The 15,116-nt window shown below is 39.2% G+C and overlaps 1 protein-coding gene across 2 annotated transcripts in view; it reads left to right on the plus strand.

Annotated features, from left to right (window-relative positions):
* FGD4 (FYVE, RhoGEF and PH domain containing 4) overlaps window positions 1-15,116 on the plus strand; it is a 111,306-nt gene that overhangs the window by 16,218 nt on the left and 79,972 nt on the right. The window contains exon 1 of one of the 2 annotated variants that reach the window (XM_075116665.1): window positions 8,153-8,376. The exons of the other annotated variant lie outside the window; for it this stretch is intronic. The gene's annotated coding sequence lies outside the window, so the exon portion shown is untranslated. Of the gene's footprint in view, window positions 1-8,152; window positions 8,377-15,116 lie in introns of those variants that run through there. 2 annotated transcript variants of the gene reach the window in all.

The following is a 15,116-nucleotide window of genomic DNA, read 5'->3' on the forward strand; positions in this document are numbered from 1 at the left end:
ACAAATGATCCCTATGACTGTTTTATCAAATTGTAGGCCAAAGCACTGGATCCTGAACTATGTCGTGTCCAAAATTAGTAAAAACATCTGGCCCATGGTTTTCAATTAAGTGTGCTGCTATACTAAAGCCACTTAAATCATACTTCATCTATCCCAACTATATCGTTTTGCCCGCTTCAAATCATTGACCTGACTGGGAAAGTCAGTCCTGGTTTAATAAGTTATCCCACCGACTGACCAGCAGTAGCCCTCAGTACGGTGACTGTAATTCTCAAGATGACATGGAGCAATCTGAGATCAATGGCATCACAGGCTGACCATTTCACAAGACTGAAATCTTCCATTTGCCTGTAGTTGGAGATTGTCTGGCTGTTAGATTTCTGCGATTTTAAGTGAAAACTGTGGGGTATTTTTAAAGTGAAATGGAAAACCAGTATTTCTTGATCTCATTAAAATGAAAGTCTTGATATTCCAAACAGAAAATTTTTCATGGTTTAATTTTTTTAAAAACCAAAGCAACCTATTGTAGATATCCAAGATTTTGACCTGATACTGGGTCTGTGTTGCTAATATGATACCTAAATTTTGGGTTTTATTTTCAAGCAGCTCTGTTTGTCATGTTCTCATTTGTAGATGTATTTTTAATCTCAGGAGCAAATCATCAGCCTTCAAAGGTTTTGCAATTACTTAATATGATAAAGTATTTTTGATCTATTTTTCATAGACTGTATGAGTGGTGTGCCTACAGAATTGTCTTCTAAGCAAAAGAAACCTTAAAGGAGTAGTAGTTCTCCCTCTCCTTTCAAAAAACAGGAGGCAGCTACTATATTTTATCCATATATCTAGCTTATTGGACAAATAAGTATTAAAGCTTCGTGTTGCTGTATAAACCACTCAAAAAGAGTATGGTGCACGAGATTGAAGGTGATGTTTTCATAGATATATTTTTAGGGTGCTTTTGTAGCACAGACTATCAAGTTAGAGAAACCAGAAGTACTTAGCTGGTTATCGCTTTTGGACTGCTTTGCTGATTCTGAGACTGCTTTGACAGCATTGTAGAGAAGAGACATCCTTCAAAAACATTAATCTTATATAATGAATGCAAGAAGTTTCACCAGCAGGGCTATTCCGAAACTGTTTAACATGATCTCAGTACTATAATACTTGTGAAACTGGGAAGACATTACTGGAGGCTGTGGTGTGTCTTGTGTCATGGATCTCCTGTGAAAATGATTTCTTCCTTTAGCCAATTAACTAAGAGTAGGATGAAGTATAACAATCTCATACGTATTTTCAGTGTGGATGCTTTGTTTCAAAGATAAACTGGAAAGGATCAGGTGTATTTTTCAGGCACCTGATGTCCCTTGGGTATGGGTGACAAAAAAATCCACTTACTGATGCCAATTCAGGCTTTCCTGTAGAAGTAACAGGCAATGCTCAACGGGCAACCAAACTGCTCTGTAAGGAACGGTGAAGTGCAGTCTAACAATATCTTCTTCTGGTAGCTACAGAAGTGTACTTTCCATTCATCCAGACAGACTTTTAATGTTCACTTAAGTATCTGCTTTCTGGAGCATGTGTTACACATGCAGAGTGCAACAGTAAGAATGAACGGGAGGTGTTCTGAGTTTGTGTTCATTCTTGGCATCTTCCTATGCATCCCTAGAGAGGAGTGAATTAGTATGAGAAGATATATCAGAAGGTCGGAGTAAAGCTCTCACTTTGAAAAAAACAGCATATTCATAAAGTAGCTGTAAAAATGCAATATTCTGGTGAACAAAAGCTCTCCCTCATTGCGGCCTTGAAAGCCACAAAAGGAAGTAAAAGACAGCGAGCCCTTCAGCGTGTAGGGCTGTCAGCGTTGGGTGTCGGCGTTGAGGATGTGAGCAGGAAGTCAGCGTGGTGTCAAAAGAAATACCTTTTGACCAAAGGAGAAGAAATGAATCCATAAATTCCTAACAAATGCTCTTACATCTCTTCACTGGTAAGTGAATAAATTGATGAGACGGAATTGCTCCAGAATAGTAAGGGTATGTTATTGGTGTAGTCATTTTCTATAGAGCTTTTTTCCTTAAGGCAGATACTTAATGTAGTGTGGATATTGAAAGGAAAAAGTAGTTCGGGATTTGTTTACCTAGGAAGGTTTAAGGGCAAATAGAAGAAGAAGAAAAAAATTGAAGTGTATTCTACTCTGCTGACAATTTTATTCAGAATTAAGATAGCCTTTTAAATTCCCACTTGTAGTCAATTAGCATTGGCTGTCTGTTTTGAAATCATGCATAGGGAAAGCAAAAGTATTGCTCAATGCGGTTAATCAGAGAGTTGTGAGAGCAAGGTTGAAAGTGTTCCGTTCTACAGCCAGGATTTTCTGTACAAACGTAACAGCTAAATAGCCTGTTTTCCTGACGTACTGAGTTTGAGCTCTTCTGAAAAACCAGTTCACAAATTTATAAGTCTAGATACTGGATTTGTGTTTTCTACCTCTAGGCATGCAAACCAACAGATTCGGGTACGTAATTTGAAAGATTGGTATCAGTAAGTACATTTCTAGGTATTGTGGCTATTTTTGGAACTCCAACAGAAGTTCTAACATCTATTAAAAAAGTTTGCCTACCCCTTTCAGAATGTTAAATTGTCAGTAAGAGCAAAATCTAACCTGGGCAAATGGCATCTGCAGACAGCTGATGTTTGTGCTGCAGTGAAAATGTGAGGTCTAGAATGTGGTAATTGGAGAGGGTATCCAATACCAGTGCTTGTGATCTGTTTTTGAAGGGGGAGCAAAGCAATGCTGACCTTCCTGTGGTGCCTTATTTACCTGCATCGATGAAATAACTGGCATCCTTTAAGAATAAATAGCCTATTTTCCAAAAGTGTTGGAAATAGTTCAAGAAAAATGGAAGACACTTAGGTCTGCAAGGGGTATGTCTGGGTACGTTATGTATGTGCACAATTACAAGGTTTTTTTGGGTGGGATTTACAGGCTCAAAGACCTGCCTTTTAAGAACAATTTTCATGTTTGGGTTTTTTTTTTTTAAATGCAGCTTTGATGTTTGTTAAATAGATCAGTCTAACAGGATTTTATTCCTTGTAACTTGAAGGAGGGGCATTTAGTCTGTGAACTGCTTGCTGCTGGGGAAGGATAAATGAAATATGAGGTGTTTGGCAGGCAAGCTTTAGAAATTCTTCTCTGAGTGATATAAAAACCTCTCTGAGAGAGACTGCTTTCGCGTAATTCTGTTAGCTGTATGGGATGCCTGTGCAGTAGCCAGGCATGGTACTGCCCTTGAATTTGCATTTTCTCCACTCCTTTATTTGTGCTGTTCCCATGAATTGTGTTGCTGCTTTTTTCTTGGGATGTTGACTTCTGGGAGGTGATCATAATAGTCGACTTGTGGCAGTAACCTCTTCTTTATTTTAGCTGTTGGAGCAAGTTTGCCAGGATCAAAGATGGAGAAAGGGTTTCTATTAGAAAATGAGTCTTTGCATGGTGTTTCTTTTAAGGCTATTCTAAATCTGGCTTAATATGAAGAACATGTCACTGAGGTGTCTGTTATGATGTTTAGTTCCACAATTACAGCAGAAAGTACCAAAGGTGGAGTGCAGCTCATTTTCCCATGAAAGAGGAACACTGCTACTTTCTTTCCTTTTGGAGCAAGGTAAATGAAAGAGAGAACTTCTGGAAATTCTTCTGTGAAACATTAGTAAATCATTCAAACCAGTTTTATTCAAGGTAGGTACGCTGCCATGAGCAAAAAAAAAACCCTAGTACAAAAACCAGATTCTGTTTCTTCAATTTATCATGTTTGTCATGCTTCAGTAGCATTATTTGGTAGTGATTGAGGCTGTTCTCAGAAACTTTTATAGCAGCCTATAAACAGGCCTGGTAAGGTCATGATATAGAACAGTCCTTCCAGAGCGGCTCCACGTAGAGCAAAATGTTCCTTCCTTCTGCTGAATCCTGGGCTCACAGTGTTTGTGATTCCTGAATCTATCACATGCAAGCCTGTGCAGGCGTATATGTATTCATGTCTTTCTCTTTAAAAAAGCTTCAGATATTTACAATATTTTATTTCTCAATTAATGATGAGAACAATGACCACTTAAAATCTTACTAGTGTTTTAATGGAAAAGCCTTTTTTGGAAGTGATTTTTGTCAGGACTGCTCTAACTTAACAGTTGCGAGATGATGCGATGACAGACCACTGGTGCTAGTGGTGGGCTTTAGATTGCCAGCCTAATCGTACGGACATTTAAAACTTCTTTGCTGTGGCGTTTACAAGATGCCCACATAAACTTTAGTGGGATCGACCTGCTGGTGTGTTGAAAGCCGTTCTAGACCTGTATTTATCAATGGCTTTCTTTGTAGATGGTTACAGTCCTTTACATTTTCTGCACTAACCTCAGTGTGGTGGGATCTTAATGCAGAGGCTACTCCAGATACCGCCTCTGTGCTCATGGAGAGTTATGCACTCAGCCAGGCGGGCCACAGGAGGGGCAGTGTCTTTTACACTGGTAAGACTGGGGAGAGGAAAAAAGGTAGGAATTCAGGCTTTTGAGTACACTGAACTTCAAAATTGAATGTTGCAGTGCAGGCTTATTTTTCACTCTTTCTGGTAAACCTGCTCACAGTACTTAAAGTGCATCTGGGGCCTTATTTGGGAAGGCATAACCTCAAAGCACAAGTATTGTATGACTAAAGAATAAGCTATATTGGGTCTATCTGCTTTTGTACTGTTTGACAGATGAAAGGCCTTATTTAGATTTAGAGGCTTCCTCTCTGCTGCCTTGAAGGAACCATGAAGTCTGTCCTCATTCGATGGGCTGTGTGTGCTTTGAAGTAAAGAGGGAAGAAAATTATGCCTTAAACAGGGAAGTTGTGTTCTTGTAGGAATTCTGGGAACACAGTGGAAAGAACTGATGTTCTGAGTATGAGATATCATTTTCAAAGGAAAATGTTTGCTTAGAAGAAAGTGTATTAAAATTATATTGCTAATTCCAGTTCTGTAAATTTTACAGAAGCCAGGCCTAGGGGGAGGAGAAGGGGTTCAGTTTTGGTTTTGTAAATACAAAGGACAAAGCATAGTTGACTGATATACTTTTCATTGTTTCTAGATGAAGTGGTGTTTATCACCGACTAAAAAAACCTTTCCCATCTTCCAAAGCTGCTGCTTGTGTGTCTGAAGTAACCAGGACAAGCCAAGCCACCTACATTCAGAAAATCGTAAAAATGTCCACTTGTGCCAATCCTATACTCATTTCTTTTTGTAAACTTCATCAAATGGAGACTTCAGAACTCTTATTAGTAAGCACCTATTTCCTCTGCATTAACTTTGAGAGAGAATCCAGAAGTATCCAGTTTCAGCATTAGTTGCATATGTGACCCGAGGGCCTGCAGTGGTCTCGGGTAAAACCGTAAGCAACACAGTTGTTAACTGAAGCTTGCAGCCGTAATGTGCTTTAAGAAGGAAAACGGAGGGAAAGGAAGAATGCAAGGTCTTTCCAATGGAGAGTGCAGGTTTTAAGCGGTTGTAAATTAAGGGTCCTGTGTTGCTTTGGGGGTGGTGCTATCTGCAATCTGCTCAGCAAGGCCGTCACAAGAGGCTTAAGTGTCGCTTTTGCCGTACTTCTTCCACGGGCTGCATGCTGTGGAGGAAGATGTAAGGGAACTGTAGTGTGAGTAGGATGTAATATGTGTGTGTGTTCATGTGCTTGTATGTGTAGGAGACTGCTGATACTCATGCAGACATGCATCAAGGGAAACGAGCCTATCAAGGTAGAGTGGATTGGAAGAACAGATAAAAGAGAAGAGAGAAGGTTATGTGTGAGGAGATAGGTTAAGTGGAGTAGGTAAGAAGGTAGGCAGTCTATCAGTTGTGCTTTCTGTATAGAATGAGTTTTGTTCTTTGCAGTTTGGTTTAGAAACAAACATATGTATGTTCTGCTTTGAGTTCAGCAGATAAACATGCTTGCACACTATTACCAGAACCCAAGGGAATCATGAGCTCATCTTTCTAGCTAGTTTACACACAATGAGAAACATGCCAAGCTTCTTTGGTTTTTAGACTTACAGCTCAATACCTTTCAGTTTCCATGCTCACCCTCAGCTACTGCTGAGCCCTTCCCCAGGCTGTTGTAGAAGACGTGAAAGCAGCCTGCTGGCTCCTTCTGTGCAGCCTATGGCCTTCCCATCCTACTGGTGACGTCCTTTCCAGAAAGATCAGTCTGCTGAGGTGGTTCTGTCATTGGAAGTCCTTTTGAGTTCTCTGCCATAGTTCATGAAGTCCTAGCCCTGTACTCTTTTGCCTACTGCTGCGTTATGTGATCTTCCTGTGAAGTTTCATCCTTGACTTTAGGATCCTGACATTGCCTAGAAATAGCTCATGGTCACTTTTTGGCATCAGACTGCGCTGTAACCATGAGATTTGTGGAGCAGAAAGGCTGTGGTACACAGCACTCTAACTGCAATGCAAATCAATGCTGATGAAATACAGTCTTTATGTAGTGGGGATTCCGAGCGATCACCTCCGTATCTCAGAGAACAGCTTGCTCCTTTGTGAAACTTGTGTCCAGTTTTTTTTCTTAAAAAAAAAAAATAAAAAAAAAGGGTAAGCGTTCTTCAATTATCTCCTTGTAATAGTCAAAATGAAACTGGTGATCCGATGTCACTGTGGGCAGTTGGGTTTATTTTTAAAACTTCCTTCTTTGTCTTGACTGTATTCCAGGTACGTATTCTTATCTTCCTGCCTCCAGAAGATACAGCGAGTGTCTGAGAGAGAACTCTAAACTTGATAAACTTTCTCTGAACTTTTACTCATTTTGACACTTGAATTTTTAAATATTGTTGTCTAGGTATGTGTAGCAGAGGAAAGGATTGGCTAAGAAACAGATCTTTTGTTAAGAAGGCATTTTTTAACTGACCTGTACAGGGTGAATGTTAAAATTTTTTTTTTTTTTTAAATTGCTCTTAAATGTAGTCAAGCTACTCTATACTTCAGACAAACCTCTTTGGTGTCCTGTTCTATCTTTAGTTTTTTTCTCTCCTTCTGTGCCCCTAGATATGATTCTTGAGACTGAAGTAGGATTTTGAGGTTCCTTTTTTGTGGGCCAGTTTGTTCCATAAACAGAAAAGTACATGGCTGGCTGCTTTTTCAGCAGAAGTGTATGTTGAATTAGAGATTTGTCTGAGTGTCACTGAAAGTAACAGCCATGCTGTTTGCTCTGAAACAGCAGTGAAATACAATAGCCATGACTGAATTGCTTCTGTTGTGATAATGGTGGAGGGGAATGCCATAAAATAATGAACTGTAGGGCAGTAGTAGAATTCTACCCTAATTTTAGTATAATGTTTGTGGTACCCAGTACCCACATGTTGGGTACTGGTCACCCTTGTAGCTACAGAGGAACAAAATTACATCTGCCTGTTCTGTAAAAACTGGTAAATGTTGGATTGCTCAGTTGCTTCTGATTCAAGAGAATGAGTAACGAAACTTCTGGCTACAAGTTCATAGGCTGGAATAAGTGTTTCCTGATTGCCCTGAGTGGTTAAAATAAGTGTCAGCTGGTTCTGGAGTTGTTAAAGGATGTGACACTGTGCTTGTGGATCTGGGCTTCTTCCTGCACCTGTCTTTGCTTTTTCCAGATGATGCTGTGTGTGATATATTTGAAATCTAAGTGCAGATGTTATATAATAAATCACTTTTTTTGTTGTTTTGAGCACCTTTGCATCACTTCTTCCTTCATCTATTTGAAGGGGTTCTTGTTAAGCTCTCGGAAATATCACAGAGGTGACTTGATCATCCTTCATGTCGCTTCTGATATCAATGCTATGCATACAAACAGATTTCTGTGTTTAAAAAAAAAAAAAGTTGTACTTCATAGTTTAGTTGCAAGCACTCTGTTATGTGGGGAAAACCTTGATATTTTTTCTTGGGTTGTTCATTTGCTATATTTAGCCCTTTTAAGTCCTAAAATATTTGGAAATATGCTTGTCACCAATGTTTCTCAAACTCTCAAGAGATAGCACTCCTGAGAGCCCTGTATGTGAATAGTCTTAAAGTACTGAGAGAAATTTTGTATCTGCTGTCTTCCCAGAAGCACCATGGCTCACCCAGTAAAAATAGATTTGTGATGATATAGTAGTTGCAACATTCTCAGTCTAGAAGTTGTTCCCTTTGGAGTGGGATGTACAGAACTGAATTCAGATGGGCATGTGGAGACTGGCAACTCTGTGGGTAGGGATGTGAGCAGGAAAAAAGCAACATCAGTTGCATTTTTGGAATAGCTGTTTTCATGCTTAACCTGGGAAATCATGAGATGATTTTAATGAAATCCCTGGCATCCTGGAAATTTGCTCTCCATGGAATTTTTCCTTACAAGGTCAGTACTTAAACTCCCTAGTGGCATCTTTTTAATATACTTTTAGAACACTAACTCTTTTAATTGGCAGAGACAAGCAGCTGCAGCCCTAAAATGATCGTTGGCAGTTGACTACTGCTTTCCCCAGCTGGCAAACTTTCCTGTTGTTTTCCTCTTCCCTTTGTGTCAGGCAGTTGATGATATTTACTTGTCCTGTAATGGGAAAGAAGTTTCCTCCATCCCGTATTAGAACAAAGTTTGACTTTTATTTTGATTTCTGGGTCACTTTTTTTCCTCCTCCTTTCATGTAGCTGCTTAAAAGCACCGTGGGTGCCACCCAGAGCTCTGTGTTCGTTTTTATTGCTTTACTTGAGGCTGCGCAGATATTTATAATTAATGATTGTTTCCTTCTTGTACGTTCATAGTCAGTGGGATTATTCATGCTATGGTTACCCACACAGAAGTCTGCACGGAGAATTAAGAAATATGTTGAGGACGAAAAATGCATTGTGGAGCCGAAGAATTTAAACTTAGGTTTCTTAAAGTAACTCAGTAGCTTACTGTCAGACTTGTTCTCTTTTGTCATGGAATTTTTGACATTTTAAGTTCTCCATGTAGGATATAATATAGTAATTCTTTTGCTGATTCCAGTCTGGATTACAGTGTTTCCCAGGTTTTGTCATGGATAGTTTTTGTTTTCTTGGTTCAAAGCATCTCTAAGACAAATGCAGATATCTGTAAGCTGTGCACTTGAATGTGAGGACGACACAGTGGTGTAGTGAGCTTGCTTCTTTGAAAAGGATTAATGTGTCCTGTGCTCCATTCTAGTTTTTAGTGGAGCTCATTTATCTCATAGAAGGTAAAGCCACCTTTTTGAATTGAAGGGTTTATTAAAGTAATGTCTACATGATTTTTGTGGTATGGTCTTGATAATATACGATCTCTTGTCTAAGTTTGATCTCTCTATTGCCCCAGAGTAAGATATTCCTCTCTACCCTAAATAAACTATTTAAGAATTAATAGTTAGACGTAAGTAAGAATTCCAGATGAGTGAAAGAGTCCAAATTTGTTTTTCCCGAGGTATGAACTGCATTGTTTTATGGGATATTTTAGCAGCTGTGAGTATTGTTAGTTTCCAAATTGATGACACATGTGGTGTTCCAGGGAATTTGCTTATGACTTCAGCTAAGGTCCAAGGTGGTGGTACACTTCATCCATGGAAATTGACTGCAAATTTATTTTTTTGTGAATAATGATAAATTGATATTTCTATTACTTATGCTTTCCTGCTTCTTCCTAATCCCAACCCCCTCTCTGAATAAAAGCCAAAGAACCTAAACCTAATATGTTCATCTGACATTTGATATGATCATTTATTTTTATACAAATAGTTATGCCATGCTTTCATACACCAAAAATGTAGAAATTCTTTCCCTTCTATAATGTTACTGAACTCTAAAAGTCTTCAAAGGACCTTTTATGAAAGAAACCCACCAAAACAGTTTTGCAGTGTTGTTCTTGGCTCTTGTTCATGTTTTCTTTCTGTCACGTACACAAACAATTCAGGGCAGGATAAAACTTAAACCACTTGAAACTCAGTAGATGAAGAAAGATAATGACTAACAGTTACTGATGACATTCTTGTGGTACTTTAAATTATACTCAGAATAAAGCAATTTGCACAGTGTTAAACTGTGGTATTTGAGATTGGAGGAGGAGCCACCTTATCCCACTGTACTTATATTTTTTGAATGTTGCCCTTGGAGGTAGGGACAGGATGGTCAGACAGTGATCCTGCGGATGCCTCTGGCTCCCAGAGCAATTTTAGTAGTCCTCTGGAGGACACTGGTCAGTTGATAGGCCAGCCAAATTACTGTTATTGCCTTGAAGACAGGGAAAGGAGAGGAATTACTTTTTCCTGGGCTAATACCGGCATTGATACTGTTCCATATTGTTGTTAACTATCTGGACAATGGAAAGAGGGGCATCTTCCACAAGTGGGGTGGGAGCAGTTGGTGCAGGTAGGGTAGGGATGCTTTTCAGAAGGACTTTGTCAGGCTGGAAAACTGGATTGAGAGGAACCTCACGCAGTTCATCATGGGCAAATGAAAGTTTTAATATCTGGGTTGGAAAATCTCTGCAATAATACAGGCTGGTGGTTAGAGAGTAGTGCTGCAGAAAAGGACATGGAGAGCTGATGAAAAGAGAAATGTGAGTTGGTAGTGTGCCCTTGTGGTGAAACGGGACCAGCTGCAGCAGGTCAAGGAAAGTGAGTCTTTCAGTGACAGTTCTACACCTGTCAAACCACATCTGGAGTACTGTGCCCAGCTCTAGGCTCCCTGGTGCAAGGAGGATACTGATGAACTGGAAAAAGTCCAGTTGACTAAGATGATCAGGGCCTGACACATACAAATGAGCCTGACAGAACTGGGTTTCTCCATGAGAGACATCTATGGAGTGACTTATTACTATTTTCTGTCACCTAATGGGGGTACAGAGGTGCCAGAGACAGGCTCTTAGAGATAAACAATGTTAACACAAGAGGCAACTGATGCAACTGCAACAATGGAGATTCCAACTACACATCGGAGGAAGAAAAATTTGGCATCAGAGTGGTCAAACACTGGAAGAGGTGCCCAGAGGGCCTGTGGGATATCCATCCTTGGAGGCACTCAGCTCACCTGCCAAGGCCTTGAGCAACTTGATCGAAGCTTGCCCTACTCTGAACAGGGCATTGGACCAGGTGACCTCAGAGGTTCTTTCAAAACTCAATTACTGCATGAGCTGAGGTAGAGGGGAGGGTGGCTTGAACCAGGCGGGTGTGACAACACTTGTTAGAATATGATCTGCAGATGTTCCTGTAAGATTGTAGATGCCTGACTGCTTAGCTGGAAATATAGATGACCCAAAACATACAGATGGTTTCCTTTTATTTTTTTTCTTTCTTCTTGCAATAATATGCAGTGACTGTCTTACAGCAACAAGACAGTAAGAATATGTATTATGGGAGGGGCATCACTGAAGAAGCCCTTACTGAAATAGTCTTTGTCAGTAACTGCTGTTCTGTGTAAGGTAGATAAAGTAGTTGTTTTGCCTCCTACAGAAAAGAAAGCAGCACAAACTCCTTTGTCTTGGATAGCAGAAGAAACCATGCAGAGTGTTGTAGTCATGATTCATGCTCCCTCTAGTTCAGCACCTTAGCTGCAAGAACTTTTCTCCAGTGCATCATTTTATTTGCCATCCATGCCTTCATTTTGTAAGAAGTTATTCAAGTATATACTCATTGAATATATCATATAGTATATGATGATATATCCTGAGACATCTTCCTTGGTTTCTTAGTTACTGTGATCATCTGTCCTGAAGAAACAGTAGACTTAATATAAAATTTCTTCTTGAACAGTCATTTTTCATTTTTCATTTTTCTTCTCGGTGTCCAGGTACATCTTAAAATGCTGGATAAGATGGTAACGGGCTCTATGATTCACATCTTGCAGAAGTGGGTTCCTCAAATGGGAGTAGCAAATACTCATGTCTGTTATAGCTGGGCATTTAGTGCCTTGAGTTTTGAATTGATTGCCCAACTTCAGGCACCTGCTTTGAAAGTCTTTAATGAAAATAGCATCATACAGACAAATAGTTTCAGTTCTCTAAGAGGTAAAAAGTCACTGTTTCCACACCCCCCCATCAGCAGCCAGTCATGGGTAGTTGACAGAAAGGCTCAACAATCTGTTCTGACAAACGCCTAGGACATATTGCAATACCATAAATATGTTTGTCCTGCACAGAAAAGATCAAAGAAATCCTTGGAAAAGGCAATGCTGACTTTTTTTTTTTTTAATTACTATTTTTTAAATGTGTGAGTGTAGAACATGGAACTCTTCTGGCTGCAGTATGTCCTTCCATGTGCAACTGATTGTCATGATGAGGATGTCCTAAACCATAAAAGGATTAGGAAGCAGCTGAAGAATAAGTAACAGTGTTTGCACTCTGAAATGGTGAGTCAGAGTCATGGGTGTATGTGGCCATGGACCTGGCAAAATGCAGGGCAGCTGTTCAGAATCTGCAGTAAAGGGAGAGGGATCCAAATGAAAGTTGGGTATCTTTTTTTTTTTTTTTTTAAAAATGGCATTGATCACTTAAATGCTTCTGTATTTAAAAATAAATTTTAAAAAATTTTGCCGTGTATATTTGCTGAATAGTAATGTAGATAGCGCGGATGTTTTGGCATGAAGTAAATTTAAAGAGTTTTTGTGCTTGTGAAATAGCTCTGTGAACTATTTCCAGTTTACTTGGCTCTTGCCGCATGAAAAAGTCTTGAGTGCTGCCACTGCTGATTAATATAATTTACCATTTTAATTCAGAAGGACATGTACGGAATGTACAAGTATAAGGACAATCAGATGTCCGCAAGCTGATGTGATTTGAACATGATGAAAATAATAGCTCTGCAGGCCTGGCTTGTTTATAGGCTTAAAAGCAAACAAACAGCCTTCCCTCTCCCCCCCCACCAAGGCCTCACCTCCCCTAAATAAAAACAAACTTCTTTGCTTATGTGCATGTCAGTGTTCTCTAGCAGCTCCTTGTTTCCTTTAGCTTTCCTGCTTGCAAATCTGAGTCAAATGATGGACTGGGTGAGCTTCAGATTTTGTTATCAAAATTTTCTGTTTCAAGGAGTTCACTTTCTTATTGGCTATTCTACTGAAATTAGATGTTGAGTAGATGAGTCTAAAATTCTGCAACGCCACTGTTCCCAGAATACCTGGGCATTTGTCCCTTGGTTGTGAGGTAGTGTATGAGCAACAAAATCTGAAAAGGGAATACTCGTTCATCTTTATGTTGCTTATTGAAAAATGTTTATTGAATATAATCAAACATAGCTATTGTTTTGTTATTTCCCCTGGAAATGGGAGAGACTGTGGGGTGAACATGGAAAAATTCCTCTGAACACACATAACGTTTTTGTCTCTTTTGGGTTAGGTGTTGGTAGTCTTACTAAAATACAAGTCCTTGGCAGACTTTAGTTTCAATATTCAGTTAAAATATATGCTGTCGAAGGGGAAAGGGAAAATAGCAAGGATGTTTGCCCTCACATACAGTACTTATGTAGGCTTCCTGTGTATACCTAGAGAATTTCTCACATCTTTCTGCTCCTAAATCTAAACAACATAATCCCTCAAATCTCCAGAGAGATTGCTGAGGAAGACAGTAAGGCTTCTTGTGGTTTACAGTGTCTTCATAGTCTAAATAACTGTGACTAGAGTCTCTTTCAGCTATTTCTTCAGTGTTTCCTGAGCTCTTGGTGAAAACAAAATGGTTCAATTTTCTTTATAAAAATAAAATATTGAGCATTCTATCCTTCCAGTCAGTAAACAAGATAGGTGTTTTTAGGTGCCAGCTGCTGCTTTAGAGGGTGGTCAAATGTGTACAGGATGTATATTGTGTTCAGAGGAAGACACTCGTGGTTGGTTTGGCAGTCTTCCACTGCTTCTGTGTTGTGTTGAGTCAGCTGAAGTATTTATATCTATTTTTAGCATAACTTCATAAATCCCAAATGTAGATGCCTTTGGTTTGACAGCCGAGTGTCTTCAATACGATGTGCTAAATCTTCTCTGAATTGAGGAGTTGATGCATTTTGGAGATTATTTGTTTGGATCATGTAGGACTGAATTAGAAATCTATTCTGGGGTTCTCTATCTCCGTTCTGTACCTTCCAGGTATTAATGTCACAACTTATTAAAGTCTATATTTGTTATGGAACAGAGTGACTGATTAATGGCTGAATCTGAAACCTGTTACACTAGAGATCTTGCTGTATTGTGTCCCATCATAGTATGGGATTAATCAATTAAAGTTTGATTACGATTTACTAAGCAATGGAAATAGACTATTTGAAGAGACAAAATCAGTCTTACAGTGCAGCCTTAATTATTTGTCATAAAAGGCTTAATGTAAGTTTAAATAAAATAACAGAAGTTTAAGTAAATGGAAGCATCATATATGATATAATGCTACTGTATTCTATGTAACTGTGGTCCAGATTAATCTTTGTAGATTCATTTCTGGATTCAGCTCTTTGTAGACTGTCGGATGCAGGTGTTTTCCTCTTGATGACAGCTCCTAATGTTTACGGTGCTAAAAAAAAATGTAACTCTGCAAAACGAAAAGCAAAATTTTTGTTTCGTTCATTTCTGTTCAGCTATCACTTCCTTCTATAACCTGAAATTGCAGGAAGAAAAAGTGTGTGAAAATTCAGTGTCTGCTGTTAAAGTTGCAGGAGGTTGATAGAAATAACATGACCAAAAAGATCATTATAACTCATACTGAGCTTTCAAATACTAGCTTCAGGGCTTGAAGAAAAGGGTGAGGAGGGTTTCTGGGTGAGACAGTAGATAGTGTTAGAGACTGTGATGTTTAAACTCCTTTTTCTCTGGGAATGCTGAGGATCTTGGCCCAGCTAGTAATTAGGAGAAAATGAGAGAGTGGTTGCCTTATGCTAGTAGCCTCAGATGGCTTTCTAGTGAAGAACCATTAAACACAATACCTAAATTAATTAGCTGAACTGTCTGGCTGCACTGTATTTTTCTTTCTCTTCTATTAGGCTGAAGTGTGTGCTTTTGCTGATGTAGTCTTCTCACAGCTGTCTTCCCAGGATGCTTCAGGGCTGAGCACTGGACTATGTAGTGTCGTAGTATTTCTTCCATTCATGTATTTGTAGAACTGTCTTATCGATCATTAAATGACAACTTTCTGAAATCTAA

Source organism: Phalacrocorax aristotelis, chromosome 1, assembly GCF_949628215.1.
Source record: "Phalacrocorax aristotelis chromosome 1, bGulAri2.1, whole genome shotgun sequence".
NCBI lineage: Eukaryota > Metazoa > Chordata > Aves > Suliformes > Phalacrocoracidae > Phalacrocorax > Phalacrocorax aristotelis.